Source organism: Geotrypetes seraphini, chromosome 15 (assembly GCF_902459505.1).
Source record: "Geotrypetes seraphini chromosome 15, aGeoSer1.1, whole genome shotgun sequence".
Classification (NCBI taxonomy): domain Eukaryota; kingdom Metazoa; phylum Chordata; class Amphibia; order Gymnophiona; family Dermophiidae; genus Geotrypetes; species Geotrypetes seraphini.
In genome coordinates, this window is record NC_047098.1 from 48,856,802 (window position 1) to 48,870,177 (window position 13,376).

Sequence of the window (13,376 nt, forward strand, 5' to 3'; positions counted from 1 at the left end):
GTTGGTGAAAAAAGGTGGAAATAGGAAAGGTAAAAGGGGAAATGGGAGCCTGAATATGGGGGTAAGACATAAGAAGAATAGCCATACTGGATCAGACTAATCTATTCTAGCACCCGGTAATGTAACGGGCTTAAACACTAGTATGTATATAATGGAATATCGAATACTTGTGGACAAGTGATGAAAAATCATCAAGCAAAGCAACTCTGTACCTGCTGCAAAAGATAGTTAGAATTAAAAGAAAAAAGTACAACAAAAAGACCAATCAAATGAAATCAAATTGAAATAAAATAAAGTCTAATTTAAACATTGTAATATCAGTCAAATCTAGTAAAGAAACATGTCCACCTCTGTAAGGCCACCGAGACCACGATGAAGGAGGTAGTCCAAGGCACACCGGGCAAGCAGCGACCAGGGGAGAAGCGGCAGAAATCAGCGGAAACTCTCAATACACTGCATCGCACGACGAGCACCACACGCCGCTCATCCAGATCACCAGGCAGAGAGAGAGAGAGACCGCCAAGGCAGGACACTAACACAGCAGGTTCCCAGGCTCCACCATGAGGCCACAGCGGTCGATCTTCCCATCGCCTGCCTAGCCGTTGACCTCAAAGGCCAAGCCCAGGTAGCTGAGCTCGTCCCCTGTCAGCAAGCCCCGCAACAGGTCCCCGAGAGTCTGCTCCTCAACTTTAGGAAAGCAATAAAAACATACCTATTCACCTAACTCCCACGTCTGATAGATTCCAAAGAAATGCATATTTATACAAGATCGTCAGTATGTGTTGCGTTAGGAGAAAAACTTGTATTGTAAAATCATGTACTGTAACTGTGACAAATTTAACCTGTAAACTGTATATTATGGATATTGGTACATAACATAACATTATACTTATAGACCGAGTTACCAAAAAGTTCGACGCGGTTTACAAAAGATTATAAACATAATCATTTATTGGTATTAGATCTCTAGTATGTGTCGTTAGGATAAAATCTTGTACTAGAAAAAAAATCTTGGACGGTAACTATGGCATATTGTAACCTGTTAACTTTATATTATGTATGTTAACCTTTTCTGAGCTCTTTGGGGAGAATGGGATGGGCAATGAATTAAATCAATCAATCAATCATGTGTAAGCCAAACCTTTTCCAGATTGGTTCATTTGTACTGGTTGTGCTGCTCCAGATAGTTATCCCCAAGATTGCCTAATCTTTGGCTTTGACCTTCTTTGCTCAAAACTCACAATCAATGAGTTTTCCTTGACCAATTTGCTCTTTCAACACTGTGTGGTTTCAAGAACAATTTACCGCTCTCTATACTACAGAAACAGCGAGAGCAGATGAGCACCAGACAGGGAGTCCAAATTAATGGAACAGAAGAAATGAACTTTCTAATGTCAGATTTGAAATGTATTTGCAATGAGCACAGACGTAATCTCATCTGAAAGTTGGGAAGAGGAAGAAGAAAGAAGGAAATGTGAATTTTTCTTTTTCTTTCTTTTGCAATAAATCTCTGAAGACTTTTGAGAGCAGATTTGTTGTCTTTTCTTTCATCCTTGAAATGTTTTATTTTTATACCTTAATCTCTAATGCTTTCTAAGCAAGGAGTTCAAATCACACATTTCAAATTGCTTCTAAGAATAATTAGCACACATCTATTTGTATTTATGATTTCTAGATATGTGCTTTTGAAAGTTCTCTGAGGAAGAAAAAAAAAAGAGTTGGTCACGTTTTTTACACATATTTTAGAAGGGATGTACAAATCAGAATTGACAGTTCCCTCACAGATGGTATATTCCAATGTATACTTGGGGACAGTCAATATTTTGAAACCTTGGGGGTTTCATAATATTGACAAATCAGAATTGACAGTTCCCTCACAGATGGTATATTCCAATGTATACTTGGGGACAGTCAATATTTTGAAACCTTGGGGGTTTCATAATATTGACAAATCAGAATTGACAGTTCCCTCACAGATGGTATATTCCAATGTATACTTGGGGACAGTCAATATTTTGAAACCTTGGGGGTTTCATAATATTGACAAATCAGAATTGACAGTTCCCTCACAGATGGTATATTCCAATGTATACTTGGGGACAGTCAATATTTTGAAACCTTGGGGGTTTCATAATATTGACAAATCAGAATTGACAGTTCCCTCACAGATGGTATATTCCAATGTATACTTGGGGACAGTCAATATTTTGAAACCTTGGGGGTTTCATAATATTGACAAATCAGAATTGACAGTTCCCTCACAGATGGTATATTCCAATGTATACTTGGGGACAGTCAATATTTTGAAACCTTGGGGGTTTCATAATATTGACAAATCAGAATTGACAGTTCCCTCACAGATGGTATATTCCAATGTATACTTGGGGACAGTCAATATTTTGAAACCTTGGGGGTTTCATAATATTGACAAATCAGAATTGACAGTTCCCTCACAGATGGTATATTCCAATGTATACTTGGGGACAGTCAATATTTTGAAACCTTGGGGGTTTCATAATATTGACAAATCAGAATTGAGGCATTTAGGTCAAAATGTTTTGAGTTCTGTTAGTATTTTAGAACAGATACAACAATCCTACTACAAATCGAATGCAGGTTTAAACAAATCTGAAACAAGTTTCAAGTTTATTAGGTTTTTATATACCACCTATCAAGATTATCTAAGCGGTTTTACAATCAGGTACTCAAGTATTTTCCTTATCTGTCTCGGTGGGCTCACAATCTACCTAATGTACCTGAGGCTATGGAGGACTGAGTGATTTGCCCAGGGTCACAAGGAGCAGCGCAAGGGTGCTGAGGCTGTAGCTCCAACCACACTCCTCCACCCAATCTACTAAAGCGAGAAGGAAAAAAAAAAGCCTCAGAATCCCACCACCTCCCTGTTTGAAAATGGGTGATCACTGGCATAAAAAAACCTCCTTCAGTTTTTTCTTGGTTGTTTGATTTGAAAATCAAAAAATATAATTATAAAAACAAAACAAAAAAAACCCTCCTTCGCTACAAATGTAAGGGTGGCTTCGTACAACGCAAAAACAAGTTTTAAGTCATCTTAATTGTAATGTTTTGAATGCTTATTTGTTGTTGGAGAGATCAGTCACATGAACATCAGCCAGCGTTTCACATTTCCAGCTGCATCGGGGTGTGAGGACAAACAATCCACGCTGTCTTTCAATGCATTGAAAACGATGTCTTGTGAGAAGAGCAACAACAACAATGAAGGAACAAAAATAGAAGCTTTTAATACCTTCCAAACCAGAGTGGCGCTCAGAATCCAAGAATGGAATAGAAAAGCTCAAAGTGGGGAACAAACCCCTATAGAGTCTTTCACAGAATCTATCATTGCACCAACTTTTTTGATAGAAAGGTGATTAAAAATACTTCTTAGAAAACAGTGTAATTTCTTATATGTCCATAAAGTGAATTGAATGTCCAACACCTTATAATTGCAAAAATAGTGTAATCAAAAAACTTAGCTTCAATGTCCATACAGCGATGGTCCTGATGCGTTTTGCCGAACTGGCTTCCTCATGTGCTCACTGATTAGTGTTGTCAGGCCCACGCTTCACCCCAAAATACCCCCTTATAGAAAAATAAAAATTGTTTTTCTAGCACCCAGTGTATTTGCACAGAGAGGCAAATTTATTGTGGGATGCCATCGTGCATCCCATGGTAAGCCTTTTGAACGCGCACAAAGCATGTGCTAGCACTTACTGTAGTGTAGTAAAAGAACCCCCGTGTGTGGCAGGAGCAGTGCTGTAGTGAAGGTGAGAGGTGCCCGGGATGGAGGCACCCCTTCCCTTCCTTATTCTTCGTCCTCCCTTCACTGATCCCCGCTGCCGCATGTGCACCCCCTTCCCTTCCCCCATACCTCTAGTTGTTCACCACCGCGAGTAACAACTTCAATGTGCTCCCCGTGACCCCTGCGTCTCTCCCTCTGACGTCACTTCGTATGCATGGCACCTGGAAATGATGTCGACGGCAGAGCTGATGTGGTCGCGAGGAACACGATGACGATGTTGCTTGTGGCAGTGGACAACTCGAGGTACGGGAGAAGGGAAAGGGGGATGCGTGCATGTTGAGGGGAGGAGTGGGAAGAGGCAGAGGGGGTGGAGAGGAGGAGGGTTGCCGGCACCACCACCAACATGGCGCCCAGGGGGTATCACCGCCCCCTAGCCCCCATTACGATGCCACTGGGCAGAAGCATCCATTTCAGAACCAACTGGGGTAAAACAGGCCCATAAACATATATAAATATGATCTGAAATAGCACTTGAATGTGTCAGAGCATACACATTTTATGTCAGCCATATTAAAAACATTAGGGTTACCAGACATGTCCGGCACTTTGTCTGGGTTTTCAAAAGCTTCCCGACATAATCACGTCGGAAAGGGGCATGTGCGCATGCGCGGATGCAATGTAGTGATGTCATGTGCATGCACCCATGACTACATGTGACATCATTGCATCGTGTCCGCCCATGCGCATATGTCATCTGGGGGCTGGGCTGGGGGGCAGAGCAGGGCGAGAAAGAGGTGGAACTGGGCGGCCCTGGGGGCATGGCCATGGGTCCAGATTTTCCCGAAGGAAAGCCTGGTAAACCCAAGAAACATAGACATGTTTTTCCCAGTGATGTTAGAGATTCTGGTTGCCAGTTTAATTTTCAGGAGGGATACAAACCACAGGGAGACAGTGGCATAGTAAGGGGGGAGGGGGCGGTCTGCCCTGAGCGCCATGCGTCATTGCATTTAGCACTCCAGGCCGCAGTAGAAACCGCTACCGCAGCGGTTGGGGGTACGACCATGCCCTCTTGCCATATGTGTATACCCTAGCTTTGAAAATTGGGATTTACTACATGTGTACTGTATAAGCATTAATGCAAATTACAAAAAAATTGGTATTAATGGTGACAATCTGTCCTTGAATAGCCCTGGAGGCGAATGGACCGACAGCTATGACTTTTTAACGAACATTTTTCACATGAGCGGGACTGATTCACGAGAGGAATTTAACAGCCATGATTGGTGAACTTTAAACTTTGTCCCGTGTTGCACTCACCGAGCTAAGTATCTTTCACCGTTTTTCACTATCTACTACCATTTTCACGATTATTAGTGACAGGTGCACAGGGCCTTCGGCGCTGTGGTTTGTTGAAACAGACTGAGGACATTACATTGTCATTTTTTCTTTGGTTCACTGATGATTTTTTGCCACCTTTTACATTTTTGGTTTTCACTTTTCACATTTTGTGTCTTTTGATATTAGGTTTCAGGGAGTTTTTCTTTGGGGTGATTTTCTCTCCTGTTGCTTTAATCTGGAGATGATTGTGCTTCCAATTATTTTGTCAAAGGTCTAGCTAAGAAATACTTTCTTTCCTGCTAAACAAGCAACCATATTGTGATTTTTACCGACCCTCAGTGGCACCACTCAGGACTCAAACTTTTTATTTTTATTTTTAGACTTTTTATATTTGTTTATATTTTTATATATGTTTTTATACTTAGCTTAAAACTGTGGCTAAGTCTTCTTGGCTTGAGATGTCAGCGTTTATAAGGGATGTCCAAGCCGACATGTTTCGCCTAAATAGCTTTTTCAAGGCTTCATCCCTCTTCACCACCGACTACCACTGTAACCGCCAATTCTTTAGCTCTAAAAAGATTATTAGACCCAGTGACGAGCAGACACGTAAAGCTCAGGACAATGAAAAGTTTGAGTCCTGAGTGGTGCCACTGAGGGTCGGTAAAAATCACAATATGGTTGCTTGTTTAGCAGGAAAGAAAGTATTTCTTAGCTAGACCTTTGACATATGAAGTAAGCACCTAGATTCATATATAGTGCTTTGGGTTTGATCCAATTATTTTGTAACATACATTTATACTTTTTATATATATTAAAGGGACAATATGATGTACAGGGCAGGGTTTATTTAGATTTATTTCTAAAGTGCTTGTCACTGCATAAACACCTGCCCGGGGCCAATGGTCAAAACGAGGGTACTGGGCCCGTACTGACTAATCCTTTTATCTCATTTATCTTGTTTTCTTTAATTCTAATTTGGGGAAGCACCTCCAGGGCTATTCAAGGACAGATTGTCACCATTAATACCAATTTTTTTGTAATTTGCATTATTGCCGGTATTGGTATTCTTTTTTGTATTTTGGTTTCTTTTGGCCATTTCTGTATAAGCATTATACATATGTAAATGCCAATTTGTGCACAGCTAAAACATGAACAGTGCTTCTAAAAGAAACACCTTTCTGGGTCAGGATTCTATAATCTAGACACCCACATATACAGTATGTATATGTTACATGTATAAACTATGACCACTTATTTGCATACGTGTGCACATAAACACTAGCATGATGCCCAAGTAGAGTCTTGCAAATACTATCTAAACTTACACAGTGGGTATTTGTAAAAGCAGCATATAAGGGACTGAGCATTTATTTATTTTAGTATTTAGAGACCACTTTTAGCCTAAGTGGTTTACATTCAGGTACTCAAGAATTTCTCCCTATTTGTCCCGGTGAACTCGCAATCTGACTAACGTACCTGGGCCAATGGAGTGTTAAGTGACTTGCCCAGGGTCACAAGGAGCAGTGCTGGCCTTGAACCTGCAACCTCGGGATGCTGAGGCTACAGCCCCAACCACTTGTTTGGCTAACATTGCTGCCTGGATGTCCTGCCATCATCTGAAACTAAATATGTCCAAGACTGAGCTGCTCCTCTTTCTTCCTAAACCCTCTGCTCCTCCTCCTCCTTTCTCCATCTCTGTAAATAATACTGTCATTGTTCCGGTCTCCTCTGCTCGCAACCTTGGAGTCATCTTCGATTCTGACCTCTCATTTTCTACGTATATCCAACATGCTGCTAAGACCCGTCGATACTATCTTTTCAATATCACCAAAATTTGCTCCTTCCTCTCTGAGCACACTACCCGGACCCTTGTCCAAGCTCTTGTAACCTCACGCTTAGATTACTGCAATCTACTCCTAACTGATAGCCCTCAGTGTTGCCCTCCCCCTTGCAATCTATGCAAAACTCTGCTGCGCGACTCATCTTCTACCAACCACGCTACGCTCATGTCACCCCTCTATTTAAGTCACTTCACTGGCTCCCTCTCTGCCATCGCATACAGTTCAAGATCTTATTGCTGACCTACAAGTGTGTTCATTCTGCTGCCTCTCAATATCTCTTCTCTCTCCTTATACACCTCCCAGAGAACTCCGTTCCTCAGATAAGTCACTCTTACCGTTACCCTTCTCTTTCACTGCCAATTTCAGACTTCGTTCCTTTCATCTAGCTGCTCCCTATGCCTGGAATAAATTACCCGAGTTTGTCCGTCAAGCCCTTTCCCTTGTTCAAAAGCAGACTGAAAACCACCTTTTTGATATAGCTTTCAATCCTTAACCCTACTCCTCTGCCCTCCAACCCAGCCCGCTGATTAACCGTTCCCCTTAACTGTATCCATGACATCCTGTTTGTCTTTGGGAAGCAGAGCCGAGATTGTGATGTCATAATGCCTCATTCCAGAACAAACAAAGCAAAAAACTGCAGACCTGGTACACGATGCAGGCAGGCTTTATTATGACAAGTAAATTTAGGTTAAAAACCTTTTACCAGGTGAGGGACCCAACACGGTCCGTGTTTCGGACTAACCTTCGTCAGGGGTCCTAATAGGTACAAATACAATATTTAAAACAAACATATTTAAAAATACAGTATATTTAAAAAATTTTTTTAAAAAAAACAATATATTAATTACAATAATGGTCCAATTTATTCAATTAAAAAAATAGATTATATTAAAAAATAAAAAGAAGAGAAAGAAGGAAAAATATTCCATAAAAAGAATAAATGATATGATGGATAATTTAATTTTTAATTAATCTATATATATCTAATGAGAAACACATAAAATATACCGAGGAAATAAAAAAAGGAAAGTGAAGAAAGAAGAACCAATAAAAACAAATTGAATAATGTAAATATATGATACATACCAATTTTGGTAAAGCAGAAAATTATCAAAAGAAAAAAAAAAAAAAAAAAAAAAAAAAAAAAAAAAAAGCCTTGGGTGATTAGCTATCAAGGGACATAAAAAAAGGCATATCAACAATAAAAATCATCATAAACATATAACTTAGTCAAAATTAAAATGAATAATATAATTTGGGATGAAATGTAACACTAGCCAAATAAAAGTCATAAAACACTATGATATACAGCAATGATAACAATGGTAATTAAAAATAAAGACAATTAACAACAATTAGAAACAATTAGAATATTAGCACTAGCCAAATAAAACACTAGCCAAATAAATGTCATAAGTCACTATGATATACAGCAATGAAACAACAATGATGATTAGAAATAAGGAAATTGACACCAGTTGAGAGCAATTAGAAACAATACAACCATTAGGTAATTACTAATCGTATACTATTGAATGTGAAAGGAAGCCAATTACCAACAATTAAAAGTAATTAAAAACAGTACAACCATAGGATAGTTACTGATCATATGCTATTAAAATGAGAAGACAACCCAGATAATGAGAGGTATACTCATGTTAAAAAATCATCATTTTTTATGAAAAACCTTAACCCTGCAGTGATTATGAAATCAATAAAGAGATATATATGTATATATGCCAAACCACTATATATTTACTCATTTGCAGAGGCACCCCAACCAAATATTATATTGTATTCTATTATAACAAGAGAAACCCCATATAGAAATACTTGTGGCTTACAAAAGAAAGTAGGATTCAGAGCAGATGTCACAGATTGTATGCTTTAAAGACAGATATTACAAAATAAAGAATATGCAGAAAAAATGTGAAACATAATGGATGAAATTGAACAGCAGAGCGTTTGAAAACGATAAACAGCAGAACTAAGAGAAAAGCAGGCATATACAAAAGAGAGGAGAGAAGTAAAAGTCACAACAACAAATAAAGATGAAAATAGAGACTTACCCGATAGGTGACATGCTGAAAAAACCGCCCGAGTGAAACTGAAGTTTGATTCCAGTGAAGCTATATATGGAAAGAGGCCGTAAAGTGCAATCGCAAATTTGCCGAAAAATTGTAGTAAAATGCCAGATCAATTGTGAAAAAATGAAAGATACTAAGAATTAAAAAAACAACAAACAAACATGCTGAAGAAGGAAGGGATTAATTGTAAAATATGTGTCTGTGTGTGTAGAGGATTGTAATTAGTATAAATAAAGGATAAATAAAGAGTAAATAGGCAGAACAAAACTAGCCAATCATCTTGTTTATAGGCGTGTCCATTCATGAGAAAGGAAGGGACTCAGACTAAAAGAATATATTAAGCAACAATTATGTCAGATGTCTAGATAAGTTATTGTGTGATAAAATAATAAAAGATATAAATATGAATAGTGGGTATTATGGAAGATATAGAGAAAATAGTATAAAGATAGCTTTTTGTTTAATGAATAATGAATTAAGAAAAAGAAAAAAGGAGAAAAAAAGGGGAACTCAACAATCTATATTTTGTATAAATAATATCTAAGCAACATGATAAAACAATGGAATCATGAAATATATGACATAAAATTAAAAACATGTAGCAATAATAATAAGTATTTAAATAACATATACTAAAGAAGTAAAAAATTATTATTATTAAAACAATAAGAAAATTATATATATGTAAATGGTTGTTTAAGTCTCAAATATAAATACAACAAAAAACATATGTTGAAAACATGTGGCAGTTATTATATAAAAAAAAACTAAAAGACATAAAAATTGAAGAACAAAAGTTAAAGAAAAGGACGGTAATCTATTTCTGCATTAAGACCTGCAGGTATAATTGTATTAAGTTCAAAAATCGTCCTTTGTTCTGTCCGTAGCAGGACATTATCAATATCACCACCTCTCCAGTTCTTTTTATAAGTTTTGAATATCAAAAAGCGTAATTCATCAATAGTGTGTGAAAAGTCTCTCCAATGTTGAGCCAAGGGCGCTGTTAATATTTCTCTTAAGATACAGCTTCTATGTTCTATAATCCTTGTCTTTATCTTCCTCTTGGTCTTGCCCACATATAATAAATTGCAAGGACATCTGATGATGTAAATGACACATTCAGTGTTACAGTTACTGCTGAAGTTTAACTTATATGATTTTCCAGTCCGTGGATGTATAAAAGTAGTGACATGCATAGAATGCTTGCAAACTGAGCATTTCATGCATGGTTGATGTCCAGTGTGAACATGCTGGATCGTATTCTCTACAGGAAGTGCAGATGGCACAAGTTGATCTCTTAAGTTGGTATTACGAGAAAGTGCAATCAAAGGCTTCTTACCATTAAAACATGGATGTAACTCCAAAATATGCCAATGAGATTTGATAATATGCTGAACCTTCCCAGAGAGGTACGAATGTTTCAGGACACAAGTAAAATCTGGCACTTTGCGTTTCTTATTTCCTGTTTGAAGTAAATTTTCTCGGTGTTGGCATAGTGATCGTTGGTAGCATTGAGCAATCTCTGTGGTGGGATACCCTCTTTGAATGAATCTTTGAGCCATAGAAGGAGCTTGTCGTTCAAATTCATTTTGTGTTGTACACAATCTCTTAAGTCTCAAAAATTGACTGTATGGAAGATTCTTTTTAAGTGCATGCTGATGAAAGCTTGTATAATGTAAATAATTATTCTTATCTGTTGGTTTCTTATAAATAGTAGTATGGAATCCATAACGGGTTTTGGAGATCATAATGTCCAAAAAGGGAATGTGGTCTTCATGGAATTCCATTTTGAACTTCAGATTATGATCACATGTGTTGATCCATTCTAAAAAAGTCTTGAGTTTGGGAACACTGCCTTTCCATAGAATAAAAATATCATCTATATATCTCTTATAGAGTCTTACTTCATTTTGATATTCATGATTAGATAGAAATTTATCTTCAAAATTTGCTACATATAGGTTGGCTATGTCAGGAGCCATAGAAGCTCCCATGGCTGTCCCTTTAATTTGTAAGAAGAAGTGACCTAAAAAGCTGAAGTAGTTTTGTGTCAATGCTATAGTTGCGGCTGTAATGATAAGTCTATTAGGTATACGTTCAGAAGTGGTTCTATTGTTCAATGTTTTTTTGATAATATTGATTGCTTCCATTTGGGGAATATTAGTGTAAAGGGACTCAATATCAAGTGTTACCAGGATGATGTCTTCTAAGTCTCCATCAAATTTATCTAGAATATTGATCATATGTGCTGAGTCTCGAATATAGGAAGGTATGAGGGGTACATATGGTCGAAGAAAAAAGTCAACAAAATCTGAAAGGGGTTCTAAAACTGAACCAATTGCTGAGATTATAGGCCTTCCAGGTGGATCTGTCATGGATTTATGAATTTTTGGAAGTATATATATTGTCGGTATTACAGGGTATTCATTAACCAGGAATTGTTTTTCTTTTTGAGTAATATAACCTGCACTATATGCTATGTCGACTAGTTCTTTAATATCGTCCATTAATGAAGATGTAGGATCATGGTCAAGAGAAGTATAAAAAGTGGTGTCTGTAATTTGTCGATGAATCTCGTTGACATATTTATCCCTGTCCATGACCACTATGCCACCACCTTTGTCTGCAGGTTTGATGACCAAATTATAGTTTTTCTTAAGTTCATCAATGGCCTTAAATTCCAAAGAATCCATGTTTGGATTATATTTTATGAATCTTTGTTTCTTCTCTATCTTCTCTATATCTTTTAGAACACACTCATAAAATGTATTAATGATTGGATCGCACGTTCCTGGAGGAATCCATTTGGACTTTTTTCTTAAAATGGATGTGTCCGTATATGTATTTATTATTTGATCTTTATTAAAAAAATGATGAATGTTTAGTTTTCTTTTAAACTTATAGAGATCTACACGGGTTTGAAATGCATCATATTTAGTTGAAGGAACAAAGGACAAGCCCTTTTGAAGAACGTTAATTTGAGTTGCCGTTAATGGATGAGATGATAAGTTAATAACTGGTATTTCATTGGTTAGGCTTTGTAATGGGGATTGAAGGGGGCCCTGCCTCTGCGTGTGCCTCGATATCCTCCCCTGTATGGAGGCCTGTATTGATCCAGATACCCTTGGAATTTCCTGTTCCGACCACCCTGATTGTATATGTTGTTCGGATTCTTGTAGTTCATTGTGTTCCATAGTGATTCTAAAAAATGAGAACTATTATTCTGTGACTGTCTTGGTAATGGTATATCGGCTTGTGGGCTAGAGACTATAGGAATATTGGCATTTGTAGGACTAGTGACTGTTGATGTGTATTCTTCATCAGAACAACTCCTAATACGTTTTCTGCCACGGTCTCCACCCTGTGTGTAATTGGTGGAATTAAAGTGGATTCTATTATCCCTATTGTCTCTATTATATCTAGTACGAGATCTAGAATTGCGGGAATTAGATCTATGTATTGATCTCCTTCTGGGGTGAACTTTAGATTTCCCCCATGGGTATATATCTCCATTTTGGTAATCTAAGATGTCCCTTTTCAATTTTTCTTTTTTATTAACCTTAATATCTTTTTTGTATTCACTCATTTTATTGTCCACATCCTGTATTATGTGGTCAAAATTTGAGTCTTCTTTCTTAGCATACTCTAATTTGGCTTCAATTTTGGACCTAATTGATTCAGATTTCTGTTTAGAGGTTTCTATCAAAAGAATCATCAAATCTAATGAACATTTATTTAGAATACAGCACCATTTGTCTAAGAATGCCTGGTCATCAGTGTACATAGTGGGACCTTTCATTATTCTCAAACCTCTGGGAATCATCTGTTTCCGGCAATATTCTAAAAGATAGGCAAAATGAAGATCTGCTCTGATAATTTCTCTGTTCATAATAATAATTTCTTTCCAAGTGTCAAAGATGGATTGTGAATTATCTTCTTCTTCCTCAAGAGGAGGTTGTTCTTCCAAGAGATTATTGAGTCTTTCTTCCGGAAAACTAAAGATATGATCCCAGGCGGGAAAGGCCATGGTGTGAACCACAATGAATGCAAAGCAAAAAACCAAATCCAAGGAGGAAAACAAGGTTCAACTGTCTGCAGTGAAAAACAATCCAGAACAAACAAAGCAAAAAACTGCAGACCTGGTACACGATGCAGGCAGGCTTTATTATGACAAGTAAATTTAGGTTAAAAACCTTTTACCAGGTGAGGGACCCAACACGGTCCGTGTTTCGGACTAACCTTCGTCAGGGGTCCTAATAGGTACAAATACAATATTTAAAACAAACATATTTAAAAATACAGTATATTTAAAAATTTTTTTTAAAAAAAACAATATATTAATTACAATAA